Genomic DNA, 21,274 nt, shown 5'->3' with positions numbered 1-21,274 from the left:
ACAAAGTTGCAGCTACATACTTTGATACTCAGTTACATACTGGACCTTTTGTAATGCCACTGTATATTCTTGACACATGGAAAGGCTTGTTTCCTTGTTATGTAGAACCCTGGAGAGAAGGAATGGCAAGACTTGCCTATACAACAAGGCACCTGGATATGCACAGATACCCATATTTAATGATGAGAGCATGCCTAGATTCTGTAAATTGTATCACCTTTGCACATATTTGGTTGTTTTATCTCAAGAATCTCCAGCATTTTTCTTCTAGAGACATCTTTATCTATTTCATGTTTTACTCTATTTTTCTATTCTCTGACCAAACTTACTTAGTAAGAGAGCTTGTCTAATTCAGATATGAATATATATTCATATATATATGAATATATATATATACAATTCAGATATATATATATATATATATATATATATATATATATATATATATATAGAGAGAGAGAGAGAGAGAGAGAGAGAGAGACTGTTGTAAACTCTCTTGGAGATTTTAAGTCTTTCTCATGGTCATGAAATAGAAGGTGTTGCTCTCTATTAAGAAATACAGGCCCAAGAGAGAAATGCATCCCTCATTGAGGGTGTAGTGCAGGTCTTCCCCAGAGTCCTTTAAATGCTTCTAAAGAGCCACAGTCTATTCTGCCTCAGAATAAAGCAACTGTGCATCTTAATAATGACTCAGTTCTTCCCTCCAGCAGTTAATGTTGGCAAAGAAGAATCCCTGAGTTTAGAATCCAATCCAAACTTAGAGGCTATAGTATCTGAGGCCAGGTGATCAAACCTGGACTTGAAACCTGAATTTGGGGCCATTGTTTCTATGAAGATTTGGTCAACTTCTTAGAATATCAGTGTCCAAGGAGAGTCCAGTTCCTATATCAGGGTTGTTATAAGAATAGCATGAACAGAAGTTTGTCTCCCTGTAAGCATAGTAAGCATAGTATCTTCCTTTTTTTAATTGGGAAGAATCATCTTCAATATAAATTCCTATAAGTAAAAAAAAAAAATAAAACTCTAGTCTTTAAGATCTGTGTTCTGCTTGTAGTTTCTGCTCAGGGCTTCAGCTTTTGAAACAAGAAGGAATACTTAGTGATAGTAATTGTGATGGTAGATATTAAACAAAATTACCAAGGCTTGGAAGGGTGGCTTAATGATTAAGAGCACTTGCTTCTCTTTCAAGGAACTCACATGGAATGGTTCCCAACCATCATTTTCTCTACCTACGGAGAACCCAGTGCTTTCTTCTGGAGTCTCAGGCATCCCATACAGCATATATTCATACATAAAATACAGTAATTATTATTAAAATTTACCATAAATGGTTACAGTTAATAATGATTTAAGCATATGTTGCATCCTTCCTTGTCTACACTATATATAGTTGTGATCAAAGAAATATATTACCAAAGGGAAGATACATATTCAGCTATTTGACATCAAATGTTTACATTGACTAGTATATTCATGTTTGTCTGTCTCTTTCACTTATTTTCAGGGATCTCCAAGGTCTTGTGGCCTACACTCATATCGTTAGCCAGAGCAGAGTGTGTGCTAACTAGACTCCAATCGATTTTGTTAATGGTGAAGTAGTAGATGGAAATAGTTGGCATTGTCGAGTGTGTTGACCTCTTCACACAAATTCGTGTAAAGACAGCCCTATACATGTCTACTTCAGAGAAGTCTAACAGAAATGTAACACTGAAAATGTGGTGATTATACTCAGATATAAGAAACAACAGCTATTATGGTTAAATGTACCTGAGGACATTGCACAGAGGCCAAAAGAACCATTGTACCTGCTAGTAAGAAATAAGTATAAATAACAACTATTTTCCTTCACATTACAACTAACAATGGCAAGAAGAAACCTATGAGAAGGCATTCTAAAATTTTTATCAAATTGTTAGGAGTGCCTCTGGTGCAGTGTTCACAGTTGAAAAGACTCGGAGATAGAATGAAATGATTTATCAAATGCTGAACCCATGTGTGTTAAACACAAAGCAAACTGTAGCAATATAACCTGTTTACTCACTTTTTTAACTCTATGTGACACACTATAAGCATGTGTGTGTGTCTATGTGTGTGTGTAATGTGTCTTTATGCCTGTGCATTATTGTTATATGCCTGTATATGTGTACCTGTATATCTATATATGTGTTTATGTGTGTGTATTTGTGCATATCTCTATTCATCTGCTCTGTTTCTACATTTGTCTTTATGTATGTGAATATATATGTATGTGTGTGTATTTGTATATATCTGTGTGTGTCTACATGTATGAGTCTGTGTGTATGTCTAAGTATGTATCACTGTAAGTCTGTATGTCTATGTGTGTCAGCATGCCTTTATCATCCCTGATTTCTCCCCCCTGTGTGTGTGTGTGTGTGTGTGTGTGTGAGTGTGTGTGTGCACGTGCACATGTTCATGCATTTTTAAGCTCATATTGAAGGAATCTGGAATGGCTACCTACTCATTGTCCTGTAAACATTTGCTTTTTAAAATTTACTCTACCTCAGTGGAATAGAATTACTTAAATTATTCATCATCTAAAAACACTAAAATATATGTAGCCCAGTTGGCAGTTGCTTTATTAGACCCTGCAGCCCACCATAAAAAGGATAAAGCTGGGTTTAAGCCTTCATCACAATAATACACTGGTCACACATCAAAGACCCTGTGACAGAAACAGTGTATGCTTAAAAGTAGCAGCTGTTATGATGCCACTTGCCAGGGCAGCCTTGAGATATTTGGAGGACTGAATGTGAGGCAGGATGGGAGTGAATTTTACCTCCTCTTTAGCCAGGAGTTCAGGTATCCTTTCCTAAATGGGCTCATCTGAAAAGCAGGTAAAATTCTATTCTTTCCATCCCGCATCTGGAGAAGTTTAGTAGTGAGACCTCCACCAGAAAACAGGAGGGCTTTGGGAGTCTTCTTTACTTTCCTTCTCTAAAGTCACTCTGAGTGACTCCACCCAAGCTGTTCTTGTGGAAAGTCTTCTTAGGGAAGCAAATATGCACCTGACACTAACGTGATAACATTCTCTGTGTAGTTTGTTAAATCACTCTCATCCACACCCAGAGTTCAGACATCTCACTGAGCACAAGGTTTGAGTGAAATTGGAAAAGAGAGGAACACTGCAGGTTTCTGTATATTCCCCTCTGCATAAAAGCAAGGGCACTAGAATGCCATTAGAATTTATGACCTCAGAAATAGAATGTATTAAAGTCCCGTGTGTGTGTGTGTGTGTGTGTGTGTGTGTGTGTGTATGTATGTGGGGCCTACAGTGAGTGTTTGAGCCTTCACTATCATGTAGTCATTGATGCACTGCTGTTTACTGAGGAAAATTCACCCCGGAAGTCAGCTATTTGTACAAATTGGAAGAATTAGGAAGGAGAATCACAAAAATGATTGAAGGCGTGAAGGCCTTAACACAGAAAGTGAGATTCGAAGAACAAGAAGGAGCTCCAGAAAGCTGCTGCTACAGAGCTGCAGCAATGGTCTCTGCCTCTGGGGCTGGAAACCCCCAAAGAGGAATTTGCAGGGTAGTAAAAGGGGCATTACAGAGAAGGAAATGAGCAGAGAGGAGTTGTCTGCATATCAAGGAAAAAAGTTCCTTGGAGTGGAAGCCATTAGGCAGCAGAATTACCTCCCGGGGGAGACAGTGGTGTCTGTGACCCCATTACAGGGGACATAAAGCCCAGCCGGATGGTCCAGTTTCCCAATATGCTACAGGGAGAGCCTCCCCCTGGGCCTCATGGAGAAATGGAGGGGAAGGAAGGAGTGTGATTCCATCTCTAGGCGTTTATGGTTTGAGTTTTGTGCTGGGATGAATAGTGAAGCAGCATTCCCCAGCCCCCAGGATCTGATGCCAAGGTTAGCTTTTGTAATCCTCTGTTACATACTTAGGTATTATCATCAGACTGTCTGTTCCTAAACCTTTGATATATTTAAACGAAATAGAACCTCTGGGTTGCTTTGGAAACTGCACCATTTGATGCATGCTTTAATCTAGAGACATTTCCCCAAATATTTTTTCAAATGTGCATGTATGTCCTGTGGGGTGTCGGGTAGAAAATGAACCTATTTGAACTGCAATCCATCTGTAAGTCCAGTTTTCATGCAGCCTGTGTTCCATGTGCACGTGCTAAAACTGCAGCCATGCTAATGGAATATTAATATATTCTTACTAGAAGGGCAGATTAAGGCTTGAAAGGAAACAAAAAAGGGTAAAATAAAATAGAATATAAAGGAAATAACAAATGAAAGAAATTGGAACCAGTAGGATTGCAGGGTCTCAGCCACAATCCCCTGGGGGAAGGACAGAGGAAAAAGACTCAGTTCTTTCTTTTTATCTTGCAAGCAATTACTGGCAATTTGTTCTGGCCAGTAAAACTTCTGATATTATCATGGTTGCTGAGTAATTTATCATCAAAGTTTAATGTGAAAACAGGTGACTGTGTAATCACCAATCTCGGGACAGGAATAGAATCGTTATTATTTCTGCCTGAAGAGAGATTTTTTTTTTTCTGTCAATTGACTTAACGGCCAAAAGGCTGTTCATCATATCACCATGAATTATAAAACCTCTATTAAATATTCATAAAAGTTTTGAAATGAATGTGTGATAGAGATGAAAGCTGGGCTAATTTAAATACCTACCAGACCTGTCTTAATTACAGAGGTAAAATGAGATATAAAAATTATAGCAGCAAGGAGGGGGGAACTTGAAACATTTCATTCCATACATTCTAGAAAATGCCTCTGCAAGCAACCATGCACCAAGCCAGGAGCTCTGATTCCAAACAACTAGTGTTACTCATCTAGTGCAATCATGCCTTTCTCATATAAAGCATGGAGTGGGGGCATCCTCGGGACCTAAGGTGAATGATTTTTGCTGCCTCCAATACGTAAATAAAAATATCGCTTGTCAAACATGCCCACTTTCACCCACTCGAATTTCTATCCTCAGCAAAGAAAACAAACAGGGCTGGATGTGAGGCTAGATGCAAATGAATCCAGTTAGTGGTCCTGATAATGTTGACTTTTGTTTGGTTTTAGACTCTGCTCCTCAGCTCAGGCAGCCAGCAATGCCACACATAGCAGAGGATGAGGTTGAATTTCTTATCCTCCTGTCTCTATCTCCATCTCCTGAGTACTAGAGTACCATACCTGGCATATGTAATGCTGGGCTTCAAGTCCAGGGATGCCTATATACTAGTCAAGGACTATGACAACGGAGCTACATCCCCAGCCTTATCATTAGTATCTTCATTCTATCAGTGGCTGGCATGAACTCTTAACAATAACACACAGGGTGTGTTTCTTTTGTTTGCCCTCAAGACTTGGAAAGTCAGAGTATCTACTACCTAAGAGACTATTTCTCTTAGAATGATAAGAGGCTCCGATTAAACCCAAGGGAACCAATCAACCCAAGCCTTCACATGATAACATTAACACAAGTTGCTAAACAGAGGCATTCCTTTTCCTTCTCAATGCCATGTAATAGGAAAGCAATTAGAACCTTGAACATTTGTCTTTAGGGAAATCAAACTTGACAAAAAAGTCCATAATCCTAACTACACTGATCATTGGGACTGGATTGTATTTTCTCGGGGTCTTTTTGTACATTCAAATGGGTTTTTCCTGAACGTAGATGTGTTGGTGAACACACAGATGAACAAGAAAGTATCGAGTGTGGCATTGGCTTGAGTTACAGCTCACTATATTCTCAGTTAAAAATTGGTCAGGAACCATCAGCCTAATCTGGAACAATGTGTTTCACTTTTCTGAATTCCAGTGAGGGAGTCTGGGAAACAAGAGGTTACTTGGATACTTGCTAAAGACCCATCCAGCTCTAATCGGGTGAGGCTACAATTATGAACAGAGTGATAAGAGGCTCTCTGGCTCTTAGGCCACTACCCAGGAAAATGAATTCCACTTTTAATTTCCTTTTTGGTGATAGGAAATCTTAGGACAGGCAAGGTTAAATGACCCACAGGAAGTCCAGAGCAGTTAGTTGTGAACTCACAGCCTCAGCTCACAGACCTGCCTCCCATCCTGATGCCAGGCTATTCTGGATGTTTGTGAGCAAGCAGTTGGCTTTTCACAGGGACATTGTGGATGATGCTATTAATTTAAAAAATATTTTTATGCTGAAAGATATGTCATAGAGGCATTTCTTGCTCAAAATTTACAGTTCTTGGAGGACATGTGAGGTGTGTGTGTGTGTGTGTGTGTGTGTGTGTAGCATTGCATTGGTTTAACACAAATTGATATGCCTAATAACAAAATTAATTTGAAAAAGTTAAAATTTCAGACATAGGTATAAGCCAGGCCTAGTCATGGATAGGTCTATAATTCCAAAAACTCAGGAGGTCGAGACAAAAAAAGGAGAAGATTAAGGACAGCCTGACCAAGTAAATGGGATTCTGTTTATAAGTGAAATATTCAAAGAAGGACTGGGAAGCTGCTCCCCATTTCCCCATTTTTCCTTTTTTTCCTCAGCCTGTAGGTGGGCTTCCGGACAATTACTGGGAATTTCATTCAGTGAAAGTAATTAACAGGTACTTCATTATTCTCCCAGCATCTTTCTCAGTCTCTGGGGTGCCACTGTGTGCAGACATAACTGAAATAATATGACAAAAGTCCACTATGCACAGTTAACTTCAAACAGGTTTCAAAGGCAATAATCATCTCTTACATCCATCCTGAGGCAGTGCTATGGTTCCATAAGCAAATTCAACTGTAGGCTGAGATGTGGCTCTAGATAAGAGGGCTGGAAGAGAAGAGAATGGAGAGAAAGCATTTGGTAGGATGAGAAAACAGTTAAAGGATGCCATGTGGAGTGTGGGCTGGCCTCTGTGATGGCTACGATTAAACGGAGTGCATACATAGCATCTTTCATGAACATTAGTTAACTGCCAACGGTTACAGATCATTGCAGTTTTTCACCTAGTTGATGTAGCTTTCCATAAACATAAACTTTTAAAAGATACTTCAGTTTGTGTTTACTCACATAACTAGTAGGGTTATATAGTCTAACCTCATGACTAGAAGGCAAAGGTTGTTTGTTATATCTTTTGATAGTTATTAGATAGATGCAGATATATTATATAATATATAATATGTATATTATATATATATTATATAATATATAATATAATATGTATATTATATATATTATATAATATATCTGCATCTATCTATATAGATTGATAGACAGATAAAGTACGGTAAGATAAGGTGAAGTAGCCAATGCTCCTATAAAACTTATTAGCCTGAAACAATAGTTATTTTCTCCTTTCCTGTGCAATGTTGATTGAATTTGCCTGAGCAGTGCCCCTGCTATCTGTATAATCACACGTCACTAGATCTTGTTACTTGGGACTAACCTGTTTTGAACTTTCTAAGATGGCTCCTGATATAATATATGTGTTGATACTGGTGATGGCTGGAAATTGTCAGTAAATAATGCTACTTGTCTGGTCAAGCAAAAAAAAAAAAAATGCTACCTCTCTTGAACTTTCTGCATAGTTTTAGTTTCTCAAAACACCATTTTGAGCTAGAATATTGTTGCAATGGAATCTTGTGTCCCTCAGAGTTGCTTTACACCAGATTCCATTGTTTAAGTCATGTTATGAGTTCAACCTATATGCAGGTACTAAAGAGTACAAAGAATATTTTAATTTATGGCACCATCATACAAAACATAAGCATGAAAATATAGCCATAGAGGAAACAAGAAGAATTCTGTAGAATAGTGCCACACCAATGTCTCTGGGCAAGGATACAAAGTATAATACAGAATCCCATAGACTGAGGAGTGAGTGATTTTGTCCTACTTTGTAGCATTATTTGTTAAAAGTATAATTTTCTAAAGCAGGTCTACCTAGTATATTATTGACTTGTCCTGCTGAAAAAGAAACATGGGGATGTTAAAAGATATGTCTGTATATACAATTTCTTTTAAAATTCATTTTGATAAGCACTTTTTGGAACTGGAATCAAAAAAAAATATATCTTTGTTGACTCAGCTGCATAGAAGTGATGTTGTAATTTCAAATTTTCTACAGGACTGTATGCTGTGCTCTTGTCAAAGAAACAAAGAATAAAATGAGTGAGGAGAAAAAAACTAGGCATCATCACAGAGACCACTTTCTAAGCATGGAAGTGTTCTCCAGTGCAATGAAGTTTGTGGAATTCCTTAAATCTCAACCAGAGAGTCACAGTTCAGCATAAATAAATTTTAAAATTCCAGTATTTTTAAGATTGATCTTAAAAAAGATTTGATGTTTTGTGTTCAAATTTGTGTGAAAATTTTAAAGACATTTTAATCAGAAACCCCAAAATCATCTATTTACCTACTTATCTACCTACCTGTCTGCCTATCTATCTAATATAATCTATCTATCTATCTATCTATCTATCTATCTATCTATCTATCTATCTATCCATCCATCCATCCATCCATCCATCTATCTATCTATCTATCTATCTATCTATCTATCTATCTATCTATCTATCTATCTGTATGTCTGTCTGTCTATCAACTGTAAAATGATTAAAATTACCAATGATGGTGTTAACCAGGATGAACCTGTATGGAAAAAAAATGGAGAAAATTGGTAGAGAAAACAAGGAAATTGTGACAGTTTTTGACAATTATAATTTCTTTACAAAGCAGGTAACAACTACATAGGAAAGAGATAACAATCACACCAAGCCATTTGGTACTTTGAAAACATGACTAATGCCCAAGTTTCCCAATTTAATTAGTAAATTCCTTGAACAATCCAAGTATGTTGGTCCACCCTTGTAATACCAGCTGTGGGGAGGCAGAGGCATGATATTACTACAAGGCTGAGGCCAGCATTGGCTACCAGGAAGATCTTCAGAAAATCTAGGCTATATGGCATAAAATGGAGCTTCATAAACCAAATTAAGTTAGCCAATCAAAGGAACAAACAACAAAACAAGCAAAACAATTCAATTAACCAATCAGACAAAAACAATGTTTCCTAGAATTGTGTTTCTTTGATAAAAAAAAAAAAAAAAGTTGTAGAAGCTACTGTATTCTGAGTATAGGCAGGGTCTGGAAAATTCATCATGCTTTACCATCTTGAAGCCTGATACTAACTAAGGGAGTGGGATGTCCTTTTCTTACAGCACTTTTTAATGTATATTTAACCCAAGCAGATGTCAAATAGCAGGGCATTTCCATTTTTCCTTTTATTTATGGAAATATAACCATCTCGTTCTGCTCTTGGGACAAAACTGTGTGTAGATTCATTATTTGGTTTAGAATAATATTGTTGAAAAGTACATATAGCAGTGTGTTAGTAATCATATTTCTAAATAATAAGACCTTCGGTTTTTCTCATTTTGTCAAATTCACTGCTTGAGAGAGCATTTTTCTGCCCATGTACATATTTAGTTTATTATTTAAGTTACACTCTCTGAGTGTCAAATTAAAATAGTTTACTACAGTGAGTTTTTTAAATCATGGCTAAACCTTTGTATTACCCATGAACTTGTAAAGTATGTAGGAAAATTAAGTTGTCTTGTATTGGTTCAATGAATGTCTATGGTCTGCATTGAACTCACTGAGTCCATCCCGTTGTGGAACTGATGAGTAGATGCATTGAACTTAGACTTTTACCTCCTTCAAAGTCATCTCACCACATCTATGGACCTCGTTCTTCTTGTTTATGATCCTGAAGATGATTCAGTTGTGGAAGTTTCTGCTGTAAAACCATGAAGATCTGAGTTTGAATCTAGGCTCAATCATGTAGACCTGAAGTCAGTGAGCCTCAGGTTCAGACCAGAAACTATCTCAAAGAATAAATGGATGGCAAAGGCAAACTCTATTTTCTGACCTGCACTGTGTATTCATTGTCAGTTACACCTATACATATCTGTGCATACAGACTAATAAACAAAATAAAAATAAAATTTTAATTTAAAATTTAATGTCTTCTTATATGGTTATGCTGACTACTCTGTTCTAGAAATACTTTTTTTGCCTTGGGATTTATAACATCATGATTTGATGAATATCTATTCCTATACTGGCAACCATTGATACTTACTGTTAATAGTTTCTTCACATCTTACATACAGGTAACATGTAGGAATTTTCACTGAATCAATCTTTTTTTTTTTCATGAATGCAGGCTTTTTATTGTTATTGTTTTATTTTGATTTTTTTTCCTTTTTTTGAGACAGGACATACCTATATAACCCCTACTGACTTGGAACTCACTCTGTAGACAAAGCTGACCTCCAAGGCAGAAAGATTCTCCTGCTTCTGCTTCACAAGTGCAGAGATTAAAGGCATGCACCACAACTGCCCATGTTTTTCTAGTATTATCGGATGATGGGGAACAGCCACTCTGATTATTCTATTAAACATACCTAACACCAGCCCCTATTCTTCTCTACCTTTCAACCCCCAGCCTTACTCCATAAAAATGTATAGATTCTGTTGGGGGCCGACTTTTAGCAGAAAGCGGCTATCAGCTTTGCAGCCATCTTGAGCCATATACCCTGACATGAGATTTAAATTACAATAGCCTACAACAGCTGAGAACACTCGGATAATCTTGGTTTAGATACCTTGAGATTAAAGGTGTGTGAGATTAAAGGTGTGTAATTTAAGAGTATGATTTAGAAGTATAGAGATCAGAGTTAGAGACAAGACCTAAGGGCATGATTAAAGGTGTAACTTAGAGGCATGGCTTAGAAGTAAGACATATAAAATGCAGAGGCAGACAGTAGCATTCAGACATTAGGGAGACATAGCAGAGAGAAGACATTAGGGAGACACAGCAGAGAGAAGACATTAGGGAGACAAATAGACTGAGATTAGAGACTATAGAGGGATCATCAGAGACGAATCTCAGACATTAGGTAGAATCTGCCGTCACCCTCGATCTTGCTGGAACCCCGACCTGCAGACCGGAGCGGCAGCTTGGGCCGGGATACAGTGGCCGCCCAAACGTGGGTCGGCCCAGGCCTCAACATTTTGCTCAGGCCAAGACATTTTTTGGCCACCCCAACGTGGGACTAGTGCGGTCCACAACATTATTTTGGCGCCCAACGTGGGGCTAGTGCGGTCCTCAACAAGATTCAACTCTTTATGATTCTGGGACATGATGGTTATCCACCTAGTTTAATTTACTAATTTCTTTTTTTTTCTTTGTCTTCTTTTTCTAATTTACTAATTTCATATATTCTAATTTATATTTCTTCTTTGAAAATGGAGATTTTACTTTCTCATTGTTCATGTTCATCCCATCTAATATTCTCAAAAGAGAACAATTGAAAATTGCTACTGAATGACATTTATTAATTAATTTAATTATATTGGCAAACAGTATAGAGAGAAGGAAATTATATTCAGATTATTAAACCAGGTAAGGAATGAGCCTAGCAATATTGCCTAGGAATTTCTAAATATATTTAGAGTCTCAGCTGTTATTATAGGGAGTTAGGACTGGGTGGAAAACAGCACATTACATGTGTGTGTTAAATATTTACATACATTGGAAAGTAGACAAACCAATTAGTAAATCTTTTAAACATTCAAGTCACTTTTTGGAATTGGGGCTTTATTTATTTATTTATTTATTTATTTATTTATTTATTTATTTATTATGTACTGTACATCCCCCACACTGACTCCTCCCAGTAACCCCCTCCCACAACTCTTCTCCCCAAATCCCCTCACTTCTCCTCTGAGTAGGCGGGGGAATCCCTACCCTGGTGAGAGACCAGATATAGGGTTCAGACCCTATCTTATAGAATCTGACCTAAGATTTAACTCCTAGCACCAGTTTCCAGGTTACTCTCCAAGAAACCTCTAGGATACAAGTCTGCCCCTCATATTTCACTTTCTATAAGTTTATGGTTTGGCTCCCAGAAGAGGCCAATTATTTTAAAGGGCAACAAACTTCCATAATACCCCTCAACAAGATGTGTGCCAGGCTAGAAACTCCCTTACTTGCTTACCATTTCCTATAAAACCTTGTCCTGCTGAGAGCTTGGGGCTTCAGCCTTCCATTCTGCTGTGTCTGAGACTGTGGTGTGACCCAAGCAAGCTTGAATAAAGACATCCTTGTGTGATTGCAATGGAGTCGGCTTCTTGGTGGTCTTTTGGGGGCTTGTGAATGCAGAAAAGGCACAATAACTGGCACATCAAGTTTCTGAAAGGCTGGGCACATACTCTCACACTGAAACCAGGCAAGGCAGTCCAGCTAGAAGAACACATCCCACTTATAGGCAACAGCTATTGAAATAGCCATCCTGCTGCAATTGTTGAGGACCCACATGAAAACCAAGTTGCACATGTGCTATATATGTTTAGGGAGGCCTATGTCCAGCTCATGCGTGCTTTTTCTTTGGTGATTTATGCACTGAGATCTTCAAGAGTTGAGGTTAGTTGAACCTATTAGTCTTCCTGTGGCATTCCTATCCCCATTGGATTCCTCCTATTCTTTTATAAGAGTCTCCAAGTTCCATTCACTGTTTGCCTATGGGTGTCTGCATCTGTGGAAATCCATGTTGGCTTTCTGTCTGCAAGCCTAACAGAGTATCATTAATAGTGTCATGGGATGACATCATTTATTAGTTATCCATCCCCTTAGTCTCTGTTCTATCCCTTGCCCCTTGCCTGTGTGTCTTGTATACAGAATACATTTAGGGTCTAATGTACTGTGGGAGGGTTGGTGTCTCTATCATTCCATTGGAGTTCCTACCTTGCTGGCCTCTTCAGATCTCACAACCCCAAGCTGTGACTCAAGCTAAGGTCATCCCTCTTTGATTCTTGGGTGCCAGCCTTGTCCTAGATATCTGTTTCATCCTGAAGATGACCATCCTATGTCCTCACCCCTGCAAGTTGCATATTTCCATTCATTTTCATGGCCATCTGGCTATTTTTCCTGTTCTTACCAACATCTGATCTTGAACCCTCCATTTTCTTCACCATCTCCTCTCACACCAGGTTCCCGCCCTCCATCTGCCTCTTATGACTATTCTATTCCCCCTTTTAGGTGAGAGTCAACATCATTGCTTGTGTCTTCCATTATTTATCTTATTTGGGTCTGTGGCATGTATCATGGGTATCCTGAAGATGGTTTCTTTTCTTCTATTGTATGTTTTTGGCTTCTATATCAAAAATCAAGTGTCCATAGATTTGGATTTATTTCTGGGCCTTCAATTTCATTGATCAAAATGTCTGTTTCTGTACAAACACAGTGCACTTTTTATCACTATTTCTCTGGAGATCTTCTTAAAGTCAGAGATGGTGATTCATTCCAAAACTCATCTATTGTTCAGGATTGTTTTGGCTTTTTTTTTTCCATATAAAGTTGAGAATTGCCAGGCGGTGGTGGCGCACACCTTTAATGCCAGCACTTGGGAGGCAGAGGCAGGTGGATTTCTGAGTTCGAGGCCAGCCTGTTCTACAGAGTGAGTTCCAGGACAGCCAGGGCTACACAGAGAAACCCTGTCTCGAAAAAAACAAAAAACCAAAAACAAAAAAACAAAAAAATAAAATTGAGAATTGCTTTCTTGAGGTTTAGAAAATGTTAAGATGGAATTTTGATAGAGATTGTAATGAAATATGTAGATTGCTTTTGATAAGATGGTCATTTTAATTCTGCTAATCCTACATATCCATGAACATGGGAGGTTTTTTTTATCTTCCTATATCTTCTTCAGTTTCTGTCATTGAGACTTGAAGTTCTTGTCATGCAGATTTTTTACTTCCTTGTTTAGAGTTACTCTAAGATATTTTATATTTTTTATGGCTATTGTAAAGGGTGTTGTTTCCCTAATGTCTTTCTCAGCCTCTTTATCATTTGTATAAAGAAGGGCTACTGATTTCTTTAAGTTTTGATTCCACTACTTTGCTGAAGGTGTTTATCAGTGTAGGAGTTCTCTTATAGCATTTTGTTCATCTGGTTAGTTATATCTTACTTTATAGGATAAAGGGATTCATTTGTTTCCACTTTAAAGACCTGGACCTGTTTGATTATATTTCCCTGTATTTCTTTAAAGGACTTATTCATTTCCATTTTAATGGGCTCTATTATCTTTATAAGATTGCATTTAAGGTCATTTTCTTGTGTTTTAATTTTGTTAGTATATTCAGGGATGACTATAGTAGGGTAGCTGTACTTCTGAAGGTATCTTATTGTCCTAGATTTGTTGATTATTTTCTTTCAAGGGCCATTACCCATCTGGATGGCTTTGGTCCTTGGATGTTCCTGGTATAGTAGGTATTGGAAGGGGAGTTAACTTCAATGGTTCTGGTGAGGCAGGACTCTAATAGGTATCCTTGGACTATATGGTTCAAAATCTTCAGGTCTGTGTGTTTCAGGAGCCTCAGGCGTAATGGAAGTGGGCAGAGAGTTGGCAGGTGAATGAAAGTATGACTGTATGACAGGATTATTAACGCAACTTGGTGTGTGCAGAGGACTTAGCAAGCAAGGAAGATAGGTGGGGGAAGGGAAGCTTACCTGTGTATTTCAGGTTTGGCAGGTCTGATTAAGGTGGGACAGAAGGTGGTGGGAGTCCCCCTGGGATAAGTAGGCTTCTCAGGGAAGCTTCTTTGAATTTCTTTAGGACCTGATTTTTGTGGGATCAGAACCCACCTACTTAAATGTAAAATATTTGCTTAATTATGTATGAAGATCTCTCTAGATTTACAGCCATCAATTCCTTTAATCTTCTAAGAAGGCTGGAAAGAGAGTAGACTGTACCAACACAGACAGTTGAGTTCCCATGAACTTTCCTCCTAGCAGCAGTCAGTGATGTGATCAGCATTCACATTTATTAGTTAGAGACTCCATTAGGTTCCTTTGTGGTATGGCATTTAACAAGAGGAATTTATCTTATAGTTACAATTTAGCTTACAAAATGAAAAAGAAATCATATGAGACATGTGATCTGGTTCAGCCTGGGTGGATTATGTTTTACTGCAAGTTGGAATGTTTACAAGGAAGTCTCTTTGGAAGCATGATGGAGACTATTACAAAAAGACCAAAACAGAATTCACCAACTCTGCCTATACGAATAAAGTAGAATAGCAAAATAACATTTGAATCATTGAAGAACAAAACAGTTTCTTAGTAGCAAATGCCAAGTGAATTGTTTGCTATATAGAAACCATAAGGTTAAGAAAATCCAAAGTGGTTGTTACTAGAAGAGAGGTGGGTGTGGAAGAGGAGTGCTAAGACTGAATCTCACATGCAAGCATGACTTCCATGGACTGAAAGGAGAAAGAATAGGTTCCAGTCAGGAATTAGAAGCTGTATTTGTATAAGAAATTGCGGTAAAGAAGGAGACAATGTAGTAAGTGTTTGAATTTTAGGTTTTAGTCTCCAGTGCACTTCTCGGGGACACTGGCTAGAGTGTGCTGGGCTACACCTAAACTAGAGGTGGTACCCCAAACATAAGAAAATAATGTGGTTCTGCCTGCCTTGAATTATTCAATGACTCACAGAAAAATTTCCTGTTCTTTATGCTCATTCCACCCAGACTGAAAACTCTACCACACATTCTCAGCCTGCACACCTGAATCCATGCATGGAAAATATAATGAGAGAATTTTAAATGACTCATTAAAGCTGGAGTCAGGATGTCTGCTCTTCTCAGAACAGGCAGGCTTAGGTCAAAGAGATATGGATAGATAAAAAAGGGGTTTTGTTGTTGTTGTTGTTGTTGTTTGTTTTTTTGCCTTTGGAACATTTGATTCACAGGCTTTCCTTAAAACAAAAAATTGCCTTTGATGAAAAAAAAAAAGCCACACATTAGAAAATATCTTTACTGTAAATTTGCCATTTTTTTTTTAAATTCTTGATGGAAGGTACAAGACTCTTGTCTTCAGAATCCACTGGACCAGTCAGAGCAATAAGATAACTCTCATTCTTTGAATAGATATTAGGTACATTGAATCATGTAAGGGAAATAAAACATATTTTAAAACTCTGACTTCAATCACCTTTATATTTCTTGGGAAACTTGGACAATTAAATTATATAATTAGTTTTGTGGTAAATTGTGAGACATGTGTACATTAGAGGGATGCCTTATCAGAGTCCAGGTAAAGAGGAAAATGGTTCTTTCTATGTTAGGAGGTAAGGGAAAACACTACAAAATGATTTTAATGTAAATGATTATGTTGGGTCTGCCTGGGAAGGACAGGATCTAGACATACAATATGCTAGTGCAACCAAATTAAACACATGTGTGACAGAAATAGGCAATGAAGTTATAATAATCAAATGTTGAAGCTCTTGTTTTGTAAAAAAACATGCACAATGTGCCAATCACTTTGACAGCTGCCTTTTTATATATTATCCATTTGCTTCCCACAATAAATCTATGAATACAAAGTAATAATCATAATGTTCATTATTCCTTAGATCTTGAGCCGGATGTTGCCTTGTCTACATTAAGCATAGATCTAAGTTTCTTCCCAAGATGATTGGCCTAAACTCCTCATAATTCTACTGTCTTATGCTTACCGATAGATTGAGAATGCCAAAGACCAATAATAATTTGGGTCAATAAAAACAAGAGCTCACCTGTAGGTGTGTAATAATTTTTTTAAAGTATTTAATAAAGATTATTTTCTGATCCTGGAGATCATGAACTGTAGTGCTTGTCATTTGCTCACTGAACCTTGGACTGACCAGGGAAGCTAGCATAAAGTCAAGGCCCATACCCATTGAGGTGCTACAGTAGAATTCAAAGAAGGTAAGCATATCTTTTAGAGAAGGTTGACAGCTAGGTGTTAAGAATATTTCCAGAGGACTAAAAAATACCAATCTTTGGTTTTTCATCTATGGAAGCATGAAACCCTTAGCAGCTCCATTCTCCTATATAATTTAAATTATGTACCTTGTAAGGTGTAAGAATGAGTCCCAGTTTTAAAATAGATAAACTGTCTTATACATAGGTTTAGATACATCCTTGAAGGTACATTGCAAATGTTAAAGCCAAAGTTTTTACCAAGGGCATGTGATTTCAGAAGATACGATTACATAAATAAAATTATTCTACCCAATGAAGTAGCTATACAATACTCATCTGGTGAGAACAAAGAAATTCCATTGGCTATGGCTGTGTTAAACCTGAATTAAAACTCAGAATTCTTTGCTTTTCAACGAGATATGAGTAGTGAGTCTATGGTGCTAGCTGATATTAGAGATTCTTTATGGAAGATTCTATAAAAGAATTGGTTTGTTGAATCTGAACTAAATTGTCATAAGGACTTTTCTAGTATCTCATTTTTGAAACATAGTCAGACACAGTAAAGTTTATTCATACATGCATTGATGTCCAAAACAGCCATTTTCTAAATATTGTATACTGAACGTTGTTATATTTTAATAAATGTATCCATGGCTCATGAATAAAATATCACCAGCACTCCAGAGATGAGGAAGCAGATTCCCAATATTTAGTAGTCACTATCAGAAACCCACAGTTCTTAAATGTGGTTCAAATCCACCTAGTTTATGGAAGAGCTACTATTATTACCTCAAACTACCTGGCTAAGGTGCCCAATGGAACTACTAGGATCTCACCTTGGAAAGTTGTATTGACAGAGTCTGAATAGTATCAGTACTTTAATACTATAGTAGTTTTCCGCTAGTGGAAAACATGACTGGCAAAATCTCCTTAATATTTATTTTTTTTTAGTTGATATTTTATTTATTTACATTTCAGATGCCACCCCCCCCCCCATTAATCTCCTATTCCATCTCTCCACCTCCTTTTTTTCCCTTTATACTGTTTAAATTACATGCAAGTATTAAGGTCAGTTCTAGGTTGAGAAACTAACAATGCAATAGATGCAAATAGTCAAGGAATAAGCAAGCAATAAACCCAGATGGTCAAAGAACACACACAGTCCAGTGAACACTCCTGTGATCAATATTTCTAAGGGCTTATCAGGATGACCAAAATATCTGAGCCTACTTCCCTGTCCTAGCCCAAAGTCATTTTCATGCCTGAAGCCTACTTCTTTGTTCTATCTTAAGATTTAGATTTGTGCCTATAATTACTTCTTTGTTCTAGCCTAAGATTTAAGTTCTTGCCTGAAATTTTTTCTTTGTCCTAGCCTAGGATTTAGATTTCTGCCTGAAATTACTTCTTTGTTGCAGCCTAATATCAGATTCCTGCCTGCAGTCCATTTCCTTGTCCTTGGCCAATGTCAGATTCCTGCCAGGTAGCCCCAAAAGCTCTCCCCATCTCCCCCAACTAAACTTAGCTTTGAAGAAGAACGGGTTCCCAGTGTCTCAACACTAATGTCTGCATATCACAGCATATAGCAACTTTAGACACAAAAGGTCAATATGAAAACAACCTAAGTTCCCATAGACTCAGGATTGCAAAAGCAAAAACAGTGTGTATATACACATAAGCACTCATGAGTCATATATAAAATGGAATAATATGCACACACAAAAACACACTATCAGGCATATATACTGTAGAATACTATAAAAACATAAAAATACACACACACACAAACACACACACACACACACACACACACACACACATATATATATATATATATATATATATATATATATATATATACAAAATATTTTATACACACAAAAAAATAAGTATATGGTAGAATATTATGCACACACACAAGAAAATAGACATGGGTATGTGTGATAGAATATTATTAACAAAAGAAGCATACACAGATATATACAACAGAATATTATGAATACACACATATTATGCATAAGCACAACATACATACAAATATATATATACATGTGTGTGCATATACAAAATAGAATATTATACATACACATAATCATACATATATGCTATGAGAATATTATGCACACAATTAAACACATTCATAAGTAAAATATTACACATAAAAGCACACTTATAAGACAGAATATTAGACACACATATGCAAATATAAATATATATATGATGGAATATCTTTCACATTCATAACATTGGAAATTATTAATTATTAACCTTGAGGACATTACACTAAATTACAATTTAAAAGGATGACAAAACATATATGATTCCAGTTAAAAGGCAGTTAGTGATTAGATCATCCAAACAATAGAGTTCTAATTACCTGTGCTTAGGCAAATATAGAAATGAAAAGAGTTTTTTTGATATGTTCTGGAAGCACTGAAGACTGAATCTGAAAAGTATGTTGCATATGCCTTTTCACTGAATCTCATCCTTAGAACGTTTAAGAGGAAGATCATGTTTGATTTTTCTTGTTTAATTGTATTGCTGGCTGGCTTTCTTTCTTTCTTTCTTTCTTTCTTTCTTTCTTCCTTCCTTCCTTCCTTCATTCCTTCCTTCCTCCCTCCTTCCCTCCCTGCCTGCCTCCCTCCTTCCCTCTTTTTCTTTATTTATGTCTTTCTTTTTTCTTTTTTGCTTGTTTTTAGAGATTTTATTGTAGTTAAAACATTTTTCCCTTTCTTTCCTCTCTCCAAAACCCCAGATATGGCCACTTTTATCATTAATGGTTATTGAATCCAAGTATGTATTGATCATATATATAAACACATAAAAACACATGTATATATTCATATATGTATATATATACATATATGTATATATATACATATATGTATATATATGAAACATATATAAATATGAAATATATAAATATGAAACATATATATATATGAAACAGAATATCTTGCACACACAAGAACAAAAGTATATGGTAGAATATTATGCACAAACACAAAAAAATAGACATGGGTGTGTGTGAAAGAATATTAAGAACCAAAGAAGCACATATACATGTATATACAACAGAATATGACCTATTGAGTTGATATAATTTTACTTGTATCTCTGTCTTCTAGGCTGACAGTTTGGCACTGGAGAAATCAATTGGTGTGCTCTTCCCTGAGTCCCACTTCTCCCACTCCCAGCTTTACTCAGTTTCTTATAGGTGAACAGGTTTTTTCATTTTGTTTGTTTGTTTGTTTGTTTGTTTGTTTTTTGTTGTCATATAATTGAGATTTTATGGACCTTCCCCCATTCTGTTTAGCAAGTTCTTTCATCCTCCTTGTCGCATTCATGTTTGGGTGGTCATGTTAATGAGATGCTATGGGTATAAATTTTAATGTTAATAGGAGGTACAATATCACAGAAAATCTTCTGCCTCATAATGTCTTTCCTCCCAAACTTCTGAAATGTTTCCTGAGCCTTAGGTATTGGATTCTCTACTCCTCCTTCTCCTCTTCCTGCTCCTTTTCCTTCTCCTCTTTCTCTCTCTCCCTTTCTCTTTCCCTCCCACTCTCCCCATATATGTGTGCATGTGTTTCTGTAGGGATCATCTTTTGTTATAAAGAGAACTTTCCTCGATGAAGGATAAAGATTACACTTATCTGTAGGTATAAGGACGACGTTTATACATTGTTGTTAGTGATTGTGCTGGTTTAGTACATTAGTGACTGTAGAATCTCCTTCAAAATAACTTTACTAGTATCAATTAGTTATCTAGGTTTTCATTACCTGACATAATTGCCTTCTTGTTGAATAGGTCTTAGTTCCTATTAAAGAGCTATTATTTACAAGGTATGGAAACCACTATAGAAACTTTAGGATTATCGTGTTGTGCTGGTTATTGATGTGGTTCACAGGTGTCAAAGCTAGCAAGGTAAGACTGTTGATTGCTATTCTCCTCTGAAAGTTTGAAGGCAGCCTTTTGGTACCATGAAAGCTTGCCCTCAAAGAGGGGACATTCAGGTCACTTCCAGTTCAGTGATCTCTGGGCACTGTTTCTTCAGTAAATGGTCTTTTAACATTAAGGATTTATGTCTTACGTCTCAGAAAGTAACCAAGGGCAACAGCAACAGGTAGTCTCTTGGACATCTCTGTCCAAAAGCTCAAAAAAGCAGGCCTCTCACCTCATGTTTATTATTGTTGCTTTATTGTTTATATATAGTATATAAACAATATATATTTATGTATATTATGCATATTAGCTATATATTTATGTATTTTATGTATATTATGTATTTATATTATATATATGATGTTATAAGCATACTTAATACTATAATTACAGTATTATGATAACATTTTTAGTCATCTATATTTTTTTACTTTCTTCTTCTATATTTAGCACCCTCCTGCTTCCCTACGGAGCCCTGTCTTTTCTCCTTTCCCCTGCTCAATCAATTGTATCCTCCTATTTTCATTTTAACTTCCATGCAATTTCATTTAACCTTCTTCTCCC

This window comes from Arvicanthis niloticus, chromosome 14 (assembly GCF_011762505.2).
Source record: "Arvicanthis niloticus isolate mArvNil1 chromosome 14, mArvNil1.pat.X, whole genome shotgun sequence".
NCBI classification, from domain to species: Eukaryota; Metazoa; Chordata; class Mammalia; order Rodentia; family Muridae; genus Arvicanthis; species Arvicanthis niloticus.
The sequence above is the reverse complement of the archived record's forward strand: the minus strand, read 5'-3'. Positions refer to the sequence as shown.